Source organism: Mandrillus leucophaeus, unplaced genomic scaffold (assembly GCF_000951045.1).
Source record: "Mandrillus leucophaeus isolate KB7577 unplaced genomic scaffold, Mleu.le_1.0 Scaffold576, whole genome shotgun sequence".
Taxonomy (NCBI): Eukaryota; Metazoa; Chordata; class Mammalia; order Primates; family Cercopithecidae; genus Mandrillus; species Mandrillus leucophaeus.
The window spans coordinates 828,532-844,295 of NW_012106208.1; the positions used below are offsets into that span (position 1 = coordinate 828,532).

At 37.6% G+C, this 15,764-nt stretch overlaps 1 protein-coding gene across 1 annotated transcript in view; it reads right to left on the minus strand.

The window, feature by feature from the left end:
* Positions 1 to 15,764, minus strand: part of SETD5 (SET domain containing 5) — an 81,061-nt gene that overhangs the window by 51,806 nt on the left and 13,491 nt on the right. Inside the window, exon 2 of the mRNA XM_011998592.1 lies at positions 545 to 604. The gene's annotated coding sequence lies outside the window, so the exon portion shown is untranslated. The remainder of the gene's footprint in view (positions 1 to 544; positions 605 to 15,764) is intronic.

Sequence of the window (15,764 nt, forward strand, 5' to 3'; positions counted from 1 at the left end):
AAAAAAAAAAAAAAAAAAAAATTAAGTCGGTAACTATAAATTTCTATTTCATAAAAAATATTCCTTTTTCCTCGTGTCTAGTTTAACATGACTGCTTCATTCTTCTGATGAAAGCAACTATAATAGGTTAGCTTGACCATCTCATTCTAACTAATGCTTTAATAATAATAAGGCTTCTTAATTCAAATTCTGTTAATAACCCCAAATTTCTCAAATATTACCCTAAGAATAGTTCCCTCCCTAAGTAACTCTCTGTAAAATGTCACTATTAAAATGTTAACTGAGGAACATTTAACAGATCATCCAAATGCAGTATTTTCTTATTATAATTTGTTTTTTCCTACCAGAACATAAACTCTATGAGGACAGGGATTTTTATCCACTGCTGTAGTTCCAATGGCCAAAACAGTAACTGACACATAAAGAAGTTCAAGAAATATTTGCCAAGTAAATTATAATCACCATTTACTACAACATGATTCCAGCAGTCATTAAAATGCAAAAAATAAAACAGAAATTAAAAGGATTTACTTGGCTCAGTCACCTTTATATAGACTTCTGAATATGAAGTCCCCCCAAATTATCTGCTAGTAGTTCTGAAGACCTAGAAAAAGTTGAGACACAAATTAGTATAGAAAGAAATAACATTGATCAACACACAGAATGGAATTCTACAGCTATATTAACAATTTTGTTTCTGTATACTATCTTGCTTACCATCCTACATCTATACTATCTTGTTTACCACCCTACGTCCATCCAGCACTGAATTTTTTGCCCTTTAATCTTTAATTTTTCCATAAAGCCAGAAACGAGAGGGTAGGGAAGGAAATTATTTGACATAAATGGTAAATACTTCTGTCACTGGCAAATTCTTCCCCTTCCTTCAAATTAGAATTCTCTCTCATTTTCCAAGGGACTCCTTCTTTTTCTCTCTCCTAAGAGGTGATTCCCTTCTCCACTGAACAGTTCTCAAATTCAGAGATCTTTAACCCGATGTCCGATAGCTGTCCAGCCAGACAAGGGCCCATCATCACCCATTAAATTACAAGTCCATATTTATTACTCCTTTTCTTTCCCTTCATTCCACATCATCTGGTTTCTTGTCCTACTATAAAAAATAATGATAAAAGGGAGTCATTTCTATGTGTGGTCAAATGGAAACATGCTTAAAAAAGGGGGCTTAATTTTCTACCTTCCAAAAAGAAAGGTAAAATAGGTGATCCAGGACTTTGGGGGGAAAATGATCAGTATCCTTTAAGTCTCTGGTGTTTTTTCCAAAAAGTCAAATTTAACACTGGCCAGAGTTATTAACAGCTTAAAGATTAACATATCATAAACATGAAAAGAGTTGTTCATAGGATTCCAGTTACCAAGCATTAGAAACATGCATTTTATTTACGTTGTTTTATGATTTCTAATTTAAAAAAACCGGAAAATAAGCTATTTTTTAGAAACAATTTAAAATAGTATACTCAGAATTAGAGAAAGAAAAAGTATCAAAGTAACAGTAAAAGGAAGGAAGAAATAAAGTACATCAAGGGAGAAGCAATAGCAAGTAAGAAAGAAAAAAGGAGGAAAAGACAGAAATAGATGTGAGTGTACAGTGTGGGGAAAATGTATCACAATTTCAAATTCTTATTAACTATTTCCCCAACAATCCATCAGAAACCACAGGAACACTAGGTAAGTTCTCAGATTCAGAAACAGAGACAGCCTGTACCTTCCAGTAGTACCGAGTACTCTCTTTAGGAGGTGCCATTTACATACAGTTTCTAGGGGAAAGGATGTTAGATAGAACATGCCAGAAATATTTCTTAATGACCCCATCTTTTTAATTGGGTTCAGAAATGGCCAACAGTCTCTATATCATCATTCTGACAGTCTCTTCTCTATATGACTTGCTGAAAGCACAAGACCTGTATGATCTCCCTGGTCACTCACAGAGAAGACAAACAAAAAGTGTTTTATGAACAATTCCAACAGAGATTTCAGAAGAAGAAATTGCATCAGACAGGTGAGGCGGAAGCAGCTGGGAGACAAGAGTCCAATAAACAACCAATCCAATGAAAGAAATTCAGAACAAGTCTGCTTCAGTAATCCTGTGAAGAGGACTGGCAGGAAGAGGAGTGCCGCTTCAGAAAGAGAACAGGCCTCATATGCTTCAGACAGTCTTTGTACTGAGGCTGTGGACCTTGGCCATTCTCCCAGAAATGATGCAATCCTGATGAACAAGATCTGCTGCCAGAGAAACAATTGTTAACAGCCTATGCAGACAGCAACTCAGCCAAGGAGCAATCTCTGATCAACTCACTCCATAAACCAACAGAACGCCAAATCTCTCTTCCTCAATTTCAGTGTCTGACAAAACATAAGTGAACACAGTATATATTCAGATACATAAGAACAAGCCATTTTCTCAAAGTGTCCTTTTTCTTTTAATTTCTTTGGCTGTACAATATCCATTATTACATTTTAGATAAAATACTGAACATTTTTTACTTTTATAAATACAATTATCCAAGCATATCAACATAACAACATAAATATGAAAATGTATACTTATTTTCCTCATTCTCGTAAGAAAACCTTTTTGGGAGGTAGTGGCTTCCCTAAGCATAAAAATTGCTCTGAAATCTATCATCCAGTTATAATATTTCAAGTAAAGACAAATATACACATATTCTAATTCAGAGACAGAAAATATATTTCATAGATATTTTTGAAATTAGATAAAAATCAATGTTAAATATTGGCATCTATTAGAGAAAAGAGAAAATCTAATCTTGCTTAGGCTGACATACAAGGTAGACTAAGCAGTATCATCTCACAATAATAGTACTTATAACAATCACTTTTTTGAAGGGCAAAAATATTACTTCAGATCTTACTAAAGGATCAGATTATTTTAATCTTATGAGCCACAATTTACTAATTTAGAAACTAACTTAAAAATATCCTCAATTTAATAATCTTCTCTAGACTTCTCATCTCCTAGGCCTGGTTTCTTTTTCAGAAGTTTTGGTATCAGGTTTTTCACACAGTATTATAAAATTATAAAAAGTTGTTTTTTCTCACTAAATAAATAAAAGATCCTGTATAAAGCAGTTCTCTAAACTTCAACTAGCCAAAAGTCATAACTAACCAAATTTCTTCCTTTTGAAAGCAATAACCCTTAAACTGGGATTCATGAAAAAACACAAATATCTAAGATATATCCTGAAATACAGCTATTCAGCCCAATCTACTACTTCTATATACTACTAAAAAACAAAAATGAACAGATACACAGAATAGCTCTAAAGCACTAAAAATACTTTAATAGGTCAATAAATGAAAAAATTTAACTCGGGAAGAGAAAAACACTTTTTGGGACTATTTCAAAAGGGTTAAAGTAGCTAATAATTTTTTAAAAATCCAATTTCTGAACTTGACTATTCAAAATTTTATTACATATAGGCTGAATTTCTTCTTAAATACATTTATAGTTCTTTGATTTATCTTTTGAATGACTTTACAAAATAGTAAAAAGGGGAAATGGGGAAAGAATATTGGGTTTTCTGGTATGATGATTTTTACTCTCTACATAATTTTTAAATCACAGAACAGTCCAGAATACAATAAATATATGACTGCTTCTTATCTATATGACCAACTTTTATGAGAATGAATGCGGCAACTGCATTATATACTTATCTTCATCTTCATCTCAAAGTCAAATATCTCAAGTAAAATCACTGTAGCTGTACCATGACAAACAGCCTTTTACCTTAGGAGAAGAAAAGTATGCTAGGAAAAAGCACTATTAGAGGCTGGGTGCAGTGGCTCACATCTGTAATCCTAGCACTTTGGGAGGCTGAGGCAGGAGGATCGCTTGAACCCAGGAGTTCAAGACCAGCCTGGGCAACATAGTGAGACCCATCTCCTAAAAAAAAAGAAAAAAAGAAAAGAAAAAAAGGCACTATAATAGGAGTTAGGAGACTTGAGTTCTAGTCTACAACATAATTAGTGACCTCAGAAAAATCACTTTACATAGATGATCCCTAAATTCCTCAAAGTAAAATCTTCATTGTGTGTCTTCCTGCTCCAGATTTCTATGAATCCTGGCACTGCTGCCAACTAGCTTAGGAAATTCACAGAATGTCTCACAGTCTCAGTTTTCTGAAAAAAAAAAAAAAAAAAAAAAAAAAACCCCAAAAAACCAAAAAACACAAGAACAAAAACAAAAACAACAAAAAAACCTGTTGTGCTGACCCATAGGCACACATGGACTAGCATTTGCAGCAACTAAGAGCTTAAATAACTTTCTGGTCCCTTTGAGTATACGTGAAGAAAGAGGAGCTGCTGCTAATAACCGGAATATGGCTAAACACTGTTTTTATTCTTCTCCAAAAGCATGTATTTCAAGTTTGCTACAGCAGATAATGTGGAAAGAAAAGATGTGAGAAACATGAAAAAAAAAAAAAAAAGAGAGAGAAGTGTGAAGCATTAGAAGAAACAAATATGAGTTACTGGAAAACAAAGAGATGAACTCTAAAAGAGCACTCAGAGATAAAGTGAAAAGTTTATGTATTTGGAACAGTATACATTAGGCTTATAATCTGAAGCAAATTAATGCAAGCAAAGAATTTAGGGGTTGAGGACTGAAGGGAAAAAAGAAAAGAGAGAAACACTGATTGGGATAAGCACTGGAGACAGGAAACACCATGATTTAGTAATTTAAAGCAAAAATAAAAATTTCCTTTTCCCCCCATCTCTTCTACAATACCAGTTTATTCCTTTGCCTAAATTTACACTCACTCTAGGAGCTACTGAGCTTGGCATAATAAACTGATGTCTATAAGAAATCTAAGTTTACTAGAATAAAAGGCCATTAAAAGACAACTTAAAAAAATCCTACTTTAGTCTATATTAAGAATTTCCTTCTCCATAAAAGAGTATTATAGAGACCAAGTCATACTTAGTAGTATGTGCAGCAGAAGAAGGGAGTGGCAGTAGGATAAGATTACATACCAAAAATGATATAATTACTATTATTATCTAAATATTATGATTGTAAATTAACACTGAAGAAAAAGAAATATTTTATTTACAACCCATTTAACAATGATAAAAAGGTATTTACTGTTAAACTAACCAACAATACACAGACTCTTTGTAACCTTAACAAGAATCAGGAAGATTTTAGACTTCTAAGTACCAAATAAAAATGATGCCCTCAAATAATTTAGACTGACTAAACCTCTTTAAAGAGTTATACTCTCAATACTTTCTGAAGGTTCTGTCCTACTGTGTTCTTAGGCTCAGAACATGTGTGAGACCAACGTACCAAACTAGAGTAGGAAAAGAACTTCTCGTATCTCTACACGTGCCTCCTCTGTGAATTCAGATCATTTTCATTTTCAAACCCCAAAACGGGAGCCACTTTTACCTACTATAGATGAGGTGGGTTGTGCACACTTATGAGCCATTAATATCTGTATTTTTACTTTCATTAATTTAGGCAAAATTTCTCCAACCGATGAAGAAACAGAAATGAAGAAACAGAGCTACAAAAAGATTAGCTTGTATGAAGTCTACTACACACCTACAGTAGTAGAGTACAGAGGAAAGAAAATTAAGATTTTAATGTATAGCTTCTGTTTATTATAGTAATTACTACTTACCTTAGATAGCAACATCTGAGTTATAACTAATTGTTTTTTATTTTTATTTTTGAGACAGGGTCTGTCACCCAGGTTGGAGTGCTCTGGTGCAATCACAGCTCACTGCAGCCTCAACCTCCTGGGCTCAAGCGATCCTTTCACCTTAGCCTCCCAAGTAGCTGGGACCACAGACGCATACTGCCATGCCCAGCCTTGTTTTTATTAAGTACCAATTGGTGCTATGTTAGACAATTAGGTCTAGACAAAATTCCTGGCTGTCTTGGGATTTACATTATATAGATTTGCTACTTTTTCACTCATTCATTCAACAAACATGAAGTAACTACTATTAATATACATATATATAAATATAAACTATGTTAAGTGCTATTTTAAGAGGTTTATTTTATCCAATGTAGAAAAGGGTAGGCAACTTGCAAACTGTTTAGGTTTACCTATGTGCCAAGTATTGCATTTATACAACCATGAAGGGGGAAAAAGTCCTGTAAGTGGGCTGGGCGCAGTGGCTCATGCCTGCAATCCCAGCACTTTGGAAGGCCGAGGCGGGGGGATCACCTGAGGTCAGGAGTTTGAAACCAGCCTGACCAACATGGTGAAATCCTGTCTCTACTAAAAATACAAAACAAGCTGGGTGTGGTGGCGCATGCCTCTAATCCCAGCTACTAGGGAGGCTGAGGCAGGAGAATCGCTTAAACCCAGGAGGCGGAGGAGGTTGCAGTGAGCCGAGATCACACCATTGCACTCCAGCCTGGGCAATAACAACAAAACTCTGTCTCAAAAAACAAACAAACAAATCCAGAAAGTGTGTCTTTAACAATTAATGAGTCAAACGCTGAAGGAAAACACCACCCTTGCCTGAATGGAAGAAATCCCTAACCCATTCCATAGTTTACCAGTGAAGGAGTCTCTTACAGAAATAAATTCTTGGGGTTGGGCGTGGTGGCTCAAGCCTGTAATCCCAGCACTTTGGGAGGCCGAGACGGGCGGATCACGAGGTCAGGAGATCGAGACCATCCTGGCTAACACGGTGAAACCCCTTCTCTACTAAAAAATACAAAAAACTAGGCAGGCGAGGTGGCGGGCGCCTGTAGTCCCAGCTACTCGGGAGGCTGAGGCAGGAGAATGGCGTAAACCCGGGAGGTGGAGCTTGCAGTGAGCTGAGATCCGGCCACTGCACTCCAGCCTGGGCACAGAGCGAGACTCCGTCTCAAAAAAAAAAAAAAAAAAGAAATAAATTCTTTTATAAATCCCTTTTAAATTAGCTTAGACAAAGCTTATCATTGACTGGTCTCAAGGAAAATACTATGAAAAATGAAGGCCAATGGGCAGCAAGAATCCTCAAAGTACAGAAAAAAACCTGACTACACATGTTCTGTGATCATCTGGCAAACCATGTAGCTAAGTATACAGCAGGAAAAGAACTTAAAGCTTGGCCCAGCCCAGCGGCTCATGCCTGTAATCCCAGCACTTTGGGAGGCCAAGGCAGGTGGATTACTTGAGGCCAGGAGTTCGAGACCAGTCTGGCCAACATGACAAAACAGTTACTACGGAAAAAAGAAAAAAAAACTAGCCAGGCATGGTGGTGCACACCTGTAATCCCAACTACTTATGAGGCTGAGGCACGAGAATTGCTTGACACTGGGAGGCGGAGACTGCAGTGAGCTGAGATCACGCCACTGCCCTCCAGACTTGGTGACAGAGCGAGACTCTGTCTCAGAAAAATCAGTATCAACAACAACTTACAGTTTAATAGTTCTAATATGCACAATAGGGTTCCCCTCCCCCACGAATGACTGTATCAATACAAATAATGCCTGGAAAAATATGCAAATATTACAAAAGCATAAAAAGTAGAAGTTAAATTCTCATGTAAGTGATAACCCTACTGCTTTGTAAACTGCTTTTGAAAATTCAGCAGCTAAGTTTTAGATATGTTTCTATGAGTATGTACAAAACCACTAATTCCTCTTAAGCAAGTATTCTAGTCTATGCATCTACTATAATTTAAACCAGTCCTCTGCAGGTGGATGTTTATGATTGTTGCTGCTTTTCCATAACATATGCAATGTTGTGTTGAACGATCATGTACTTATACCTTTCTTTATACACATGCACAAATATTTCCTTGGGACAAATTCCTAGAAATGAAACTGCCAGAATGGCATGGGCACATTTATTAGTGACGACAAACCACCCTCCATAAAGTTAAAACCATTTTACATTTCCACAAACATTTAGGTTCTTGATAAACATGGTAGAAGGCTAAATTTCCTTAAATAATTTCCTTAAAAGAATTTTTCTTTCTGTTTTTTTTTTTTTTGAGACGGTGTCTTACTCTAACGCTCAGCTGGAATGAAACGGTATGACCATGGCTCACTGCAACCTCAACCTCTCAGGCTCAAAGGATCCTCCCAGGTCAACCTCCTGAGTAGTTGAGACTACAGGTGCATACCATCACTCCCGGCTAATTTTTAAATTTTTTTGTAGTGACTGGGGTCTCACTATGTTGCCAGCGATGGTCTCAAACTTCTGGGCTCTAAGCAGTCCTCCTGCCTGGGTCTCCCAAAGTGCTGGGATTACAGGCGTGAGTACCATGCCCAGTCTTAAAATAACTTCAATTCTCACTTTCCTCATACAGTCTTTTCCATAGAAGATTCTCTACATTCTAAAAGAAAACCCTAGGGCTGGGCACGGTTGCTCACGCCTGTAGTCCCAGCACTTTGGGGGGCTGAGGCGGATGGCTCATTCGAGGTCAGGAGTTTGAGACCAGCCTGGTCTACATGGTGAAATCCCGTCTCTATTAAAAACACAAAAATCAGCCAGGTGTGGTGGTGGTCACCTGTAATCCCAGCTACTTGGGAGGCTGAGGCAGGAGAACCGCTTGAAGCCGGGAGGTGGAGGTTGCAGTGAGCCAAGATTACGCCACAGAACGCCAGAAACCCTAAAATGAAAGTTATCTGCAAATTCCCAATGTTAATGTATGTGATTCACTTTTTTTTTTTTTGAGATGGAGTTTTGCTCTTGTTGCTCAGGTTGGTGTGCGATGGCGTGATCTTGGCTCACTGCAACCTCCGCCTCCCGGGTTCAAGGAATTCTCCTGTCTCAGCCTCCTGAGTAGCTGGGATTACAGGTGTCCACTACCACACCCAGCTAATTATTGTATTTTTAGTAGACACAGGGTTTCACCATGCTGGCCAGGGTGGTCTCGAACTCCTGAGCTCAGGTGATCTGCCTGCTTCAGCCTATGAGATTCTCTTTTAAGACTACTACTGATTGGATGTCCTGTAAAATTCTTACACACTAAATATTAGATCTTGGTTGCATTTCTACAAATTTGGGCTGGGAGCTTCAAAATAAACCCTAGCTGAAGGAGTATTTCAGAACCAAAGTATTTTCTTATAGTTGTCCTTTGACATAATCTTTAATTCTTTTAATAGACTGCACTAAGCTCTAAATTTCTTTCCGTAATGAAAAAACTTATGCTAGCCATCTGTAATCTAGCTGGCATCTGTAGATGTCTGACTGCAAATGCAAGTAAGCTAGAAGATTTGAGTGCTTCGTTTCAAACAGATAATCAAAACTCTGTTCTAGCAGTTCTGCCTCAGAAGTATAAAATATGATGCTTCATTTTTAATCACCTTTGGAAAGAAACCTAGACATTATAAGAGACTTATCTTAGAACATGTGGGAAAAACTAAAGAAAATAATTAAAAAAAAAGAAAGACTTGGCCGGGCACGGTGGCTCACGCCTGTAATCTCAGCACTTTGGGAGGCCGAGGCGGGCGGATCAGGGGGTCAGGAGATCCAGACCATCCTGGCTAACACAGTGAAACCCTACCTTTACTAAAAATACAAAAAATTAGTCGGGCGTGGTGGGGGGCCCCGGTAGTCCCAGCTACTTGGGAGGCTGAGGCAGGAGAATGGCGTGAACCCGGGAGGCACAGCTTGCAGTGAGCGGAGATCACGCCACTGCACTCCAGCATGGGCGACAGAGCGAGACTCCATCACAAAAAAAAAAAAAAAAAAGACTTATCTATACTGATTTACTAAAACACAGGAGACAAAATACAGACTTCATTTCCACTGTAGGAACAAAATCACTTGGTATACTCCATTTTGACACCCACATGGTCCAAATCCACGCCCTGGCCAAATAAAGGAAAAACCCCTTTTTCTTTTTTTGTTGTGCTGGCACTAGCAACTGACTGAGAGTCTGAGTGAAGAGCTATTCTCCTTTGAAATTTTTGCAGACTTTCAGAAATCCACATCAGTCGCCTCCCTATGATTTCAAGGTAGCATTATGTAATAGCAGTGAACCGGTCTCACTGCCTCTGGGGTGTGAACCCTCCAATCTACTCTACGTTCTTCCATGATGTTACCCCTTCTAGAACATAACTTTGGTTACTATCATTCCATTATTTGAAATCTACAAATAATGGTTTCCTTAATGCTTATTGGGCTAGTCCAAACTCCTTTGCCTGAATGGAACAAGAACTTTTTTGTTAATTAGCTACTAACCTGTTTTCTTCTTCTTCAAAACTTTGTTTACACTATTTATGCTTTTTTTATCTTTAAAAAAAAACACAAAACTTTAAGGTGAAAAACTTAAAATAAATATAAAACCAGAGAAAATCCCATGGTCCCTATCCAGCTTTAATCAACAATCAATTCATGGCCAATCTTAATTTATCTATAACCTCTCTTCCTCCCAGGATTAGTTTACAGCAAAATTCCAAAAATACCAGTTGTGTCTACGACATCTGGTGGGTGGAGCTATCCCTTGTTTATCCTTATAATGAGTATAAGGACACATAAGAGGGGCATGTTTATCATGATAGGTCATGGTGACAGGAAATCAAAGGTCATCATTCTTTAGCAAAAGTTCCAAAGAATAAAAAGCTTATGCAATTCAACAATTGCTAGATTTGCTGAGTAATGCTTAGGTTTTACAATTATACACTTACCGTTATTAAAAAAAGTCTTAATCATTGAAACATTTTAAGAAAAAAATCACTGTAAATTATTTTTATGATACAAGTTTGTTGATAAATTTCTTGCATTCTTGGGAATGCAAATTTCTCCTTAGAGCAGAGCTAACTGCTAGTATAGACATAACCCACAGTTGTGACATAGCATTCCTGTATTTGCTATATGCCAATATCCAAAAATGAATGACACAGGAGAAACACCCCAAAGCAGGCAGACAGTGAGTGTGATATTCCATAAATCTGTGTACTAAAGATAAGGACTGATTATATCACAAAAGTGATGGCTCACATTTGAGGTAGATGACTAGCTGTTCTTATTTTTAGTGAGCAACCTCTTAGAGTACTTGGAGTCTTAGAGTGCTGACAGACTTAGGGCAAAAAGACTCACCCACTCTGAGGCACACCTTCCAATGGAAAAACGACTCAATAATAACACTAAGTGTCACAAACCAAAAATATTTTGGGTGCATGTGGAAGATTCCTATTTGAACAACAAAAAAATTACAAAGAAAGTAGCCAGGCGTGGTGGTGCACACCTGCAGTCCCAGCTACTCAGGAGGCTGAAGTGGGAGGATGGCTTGAGCTTGGGAGATGGAGCTTGCAATGAGTTGAGACTGCACTGCTGCACTCCAGCCTAGGCAACAGAACCAGAGCCTGTCTAAAAAACAAACAAACAAAAACTTTAACAGCAATGGGGTTAGGCAGGGTGGCTCACACCTGTATCCCAGTGCTTTGGGAGGCTGACTTAGGAGAATCACTTGAGGCCAGGAGTTTGAGGCCACCCTGGGCAACACAATAAGACAGCCAGGAGTGGTGGTGCATACCTGTAGTCCTACTTATTTAGGAGGCTGAGGTGGGAGGATCCCGATCCCTTGAGCCTAACTAAGAGTTGAGACTGCAGTGAGCTATGACTGTGCCACTGCACTCCAGTCTGGGTGACAAGATCCTGTCTCTAAAATTAAAAAAAAAAAAAAAAAAAAAAAAAAAAAAAAAAAGAACAGCAATGGAAGACAATGACCAACTCAAACAAATACTAATATATGTCTAGTAGGTTACTGAGCAAAATAAAATCTTTGAAATGGTGAGCACATTTGTCTTCCTAGAAGCCCATGAGGCCAATGTCTTTGGATCAGCTAGCTAGTGGCTTGTTATGAGATCCAGGACCTTCAACAGTTCCCGTCATCTAAAGCATTAAAAATATTTAACTTATAGATTACAAAAACTTTCTCTGGAAATCTTAATATGAAAAATGTTTTTAAAGCCTTGACACATATGCTCATCTTTGATCCAGTTTCAATAAACATTTCAACTGTATTTGGGCCAAAATGCTCATGTCATCAATTAACTTATAATAAATTAGTCCCAGGAAACTGATAAAATAGTACTTTTTAGTTAGGAATACAACTGGTATAAACTGCTTTAATTCTTATGCAAAATATAATTACAACCATATACCATATTCAAACTTTCCCATTTATGTTACTGTCTCTTTTAATAATCTCTGTTGGTTTTCCTGTCATATCAGTTTGACCCCAAACAAAGCCCAGAATTCTAGCACTAAACAGAGTGAAGCAAAACACAGACTATCTCGGATTTCCATAAATTTGCTATTTTCCTTTTCATTAAAACGTCTATTTATAAACTTATTTTTCCTCAGTAAAATACTTCTAAATCCTGAACATTATTGTTTTCGAATACTGTATTTCCTTTTCCAATACTCAGTAACCAATAATAAAAACATTAAAAAAAAAATCCATGCCCCAAATTTTTAACAAATCCATTGTAGACCACCATTAATAACTTAAAAGCAGTGGTTCTCAATCTTTTGGAGAAAAATGCTTGTTTTTTCTTCTAAGTTTAAAAATATTCCATCTGTTGATGAGGAAAATACAGTAAAAAAATATACTACGGAGAATTAGTAATTCTTCTGCACAATATCCTTCTATTTTATGTCCTTAAGGACCATTATCTATTTAGCCAAGACAGGACTAAACAATGCACATCCTGGTAAATACATGGAATGATACTACTAGGGGGAAAAAGGGAAACCAAGATCCCTGCTCTAGAAAGGGCACCCCTTTCACCTGTTGTGTCAAGCAGCAAACTGTCATTAAGCAGCCTTGTAGAAGCAATGATAGTCTCATACACATCCCTGAATTCTTAAAAACAACATGCACACACCCGCCCCTGCCAAAAAACACACACGACCAACAGCTCTTCAATGAATTAAGAATTTCTTAAGAATCTACTGAGATTCAAGACGGCTTTTCACATTTTGAATTCCAACTCTTCCTACATCTGAATATGAAAGTAAAAAGGAAATCTAGTAGCAACCCATTTGTTCTTGTACCAATATTCAAAAACATCCTAGGCATAACCACTTTGTGATTGTTTTTCTAGAAAATTTCAAACTTAATACTTAGCTATTATTTGAGCACACATACTAATTCCTTAGAAAACTACAGAGATAAAATCTGACATAAAACTTCCAGGTCTCGGCCAGGCGCGGTGGCTCACGCCTGTAATTCCAGCACTTTGGGAGGCCACGGCGGGCAGATGACGAGGTCGAGTTTGAAATCATCCTGGACAAAATGGTGAAACCCCATCTCTACTAAAAATACAAAAATTAGCTGGGTGTGGTGACGGGCGCCTGTAGTCCTAGCTACTAGAGAGGCTGAGGCAGGAGAATCGCCTGAATGCAGGAGGCGGAGGTTGCAGTGAGAAGAGATCACGCCACTGCACTCCAGCCTGGGAGACAGAGCCAGACTCTGTCTCAAAAAACAAACAAATAAAAAAATGAAACTCCTAGGTCTCCGCTGTATACTCTTTCCTGAACTGCAGCCAGTCAGGGATAAAGGAAGTCCCAAACTGATTGAAAGGCAAGGTATTATGTTTGGAAGAGGCTAATTAACTTAAAAAAATACACACACACACACACACACACCCCCCCCCCAAAGAAGCTAATTAACTTAAAAAAATACACACACACACACACACACACACCCCCCCCAAACACCCCCCAAAGAAGCTAGAATTTACAATCACTCCAGCAAGGGATAACATCTGAAAAACATTCATCCTCTTCCTTTATCTGTGTTCCAGATCCAGAAGGCCCACGCAATTCTAGGCAAAGAATCCTAGAGAAAAAAGATCAAAACTACAGATGGGCAGCAATAAAGTCAGGGGGAGAGAGAAAGGCAGATTATATCAGTGGAAGGCTCCTTAAATAAGGTCTGATATTTATAAGATACCTTTCCAGAAATTCAACCATATCATAAAATGTTACCTATTGCATACTGAATACACTATTACATTAATTAATCTATTTGCTTCCTCAATCTTCTGTTCAGGATTGCTCTCCAGAATCTGTATAGACTTCTTTATAATATTAAAATTTCCCTCTTAGTATAAACTCGTTATATATCTACGTAGGCTACTCTATTTTTCTGTTGATTGGAAATAGCAGGTGATGATCAGGAGAGGAAATGGGCTCAGAGGGCAAGCAGTACCAACAGGGAAAGACTAAAACATCTGATTATGTTGACTAGTCTGCATTACCAGGACCCATATAGTCAAGTCTACGAATACTTTTATTTTAAAATTTAAAACTTTCTATTATGGGCTGGGCATGGTGGTTCATGTCTGTAATCCCAAAGCTTTGGGAAGCTGAGGCATGAGAATCTCTTGAGGCCAGGAGTTCAAGTCCAGCTGGGCAACATAACAAGATCCTGTTTCAAATAAAGTATGAAAGTAAAATGGTATAAAGAAGTCCATTTATTCATTATCCAGTATCAACAATGACCAACTAATAAGTTGTCTGTTTCATCTATTATCTCCTCTCTATCTAAAGCAAACCCCAGACAACATTTCATTTCATACACAAATATTCTGGCATGTATCTCCAAAAGATAAAGACTTGTTTAAAAAAAAAAATGTGGGCTGGGCATGATGGCTTATGCCTGTAATCCCAGAGCTTTGGGAGGCTGAGGCGTGAGACCACTTGAGGCCAGGAGTTCAATCAAGACCAGCCTGGGCAACATAGTGAGACCCCCACCGGTATGAGCTATTTTAAAAAAAAAATTAGCTGGGTGTGGTAGCACATACCTGTAGTCCTAGCTACATTGGAGGCTGAGGTGGGAGGACTGCTTGAGCCCAGTGGTTTAAGGTTAGAATGAACTATGATTGTGCCACTGCACTCTAGCCTGGGCGACAGAGTAGGACCCTATCTCTAAAAAAATAAAAATAAAAATAAAACCCCAAAAACGTGCATTGTAGTTTGACGCTTATTTTTTTTGGTGGTGGGGGAAGAGGAAAGATAACTTTAGTGTACCATTTTGACCTTTCCTAAAATACTATCTTCTAATCTGAATTCCTTATAGCACTCTATAACCTCACTCCAACCCCAAAGTATTAAAAAAAAAAAAACACAAACAACAACAACAACAACAACAAAAACCTGAACTAATGAACAATCTGGTGTTATGTATCTTACTTTGAGGGCACGTAAAGGCAAATGTATCTCAAAATTCTAGAGTTAAACAAAAAAACCACCTGTGACTCTGGTCAGCATACAAATACCCTAAAGCCACATCAAATAATACAATTTCAGGATCCAGTGTTTGTAAAGGACCCTGGATTCTGAAAAGGAGACTTGTTTCCTTAAAACTTTATTAAATTTTTAAATGTGGTTATATTTATATAGTAAGCACTGGTATACTTGTGAAGTCAGAGGCCTCAAATTTTAACTAGATACCAATTATTCCTTTGTTAACAGTTGGTTCTTTTCATATAACCAATGAAGTACTGAAAATCAGGTGTTATTTACAGCATATGAACACTACTAATTCTAAGTAAAGTTCAGACAGACTTTAGAGAACTGATCAAATACTTGTAACAATAACCACTTCCAAAACAAAGGCAGCATTTACTGGATGCTTATGTTGCACCAGCCACTGTTTCTTTAACTACTTTTCATGCATTAGCTCATATAAAGCTCACATGTTTAGGAGAAAAGTATTATTCCTATTAGGCCAACGAATTAAACTCATCTTGGCCAAAGCCAAAGCAAGAAAAAACCACAGCTAGAATACTCATTCTTAATCACTGTTTC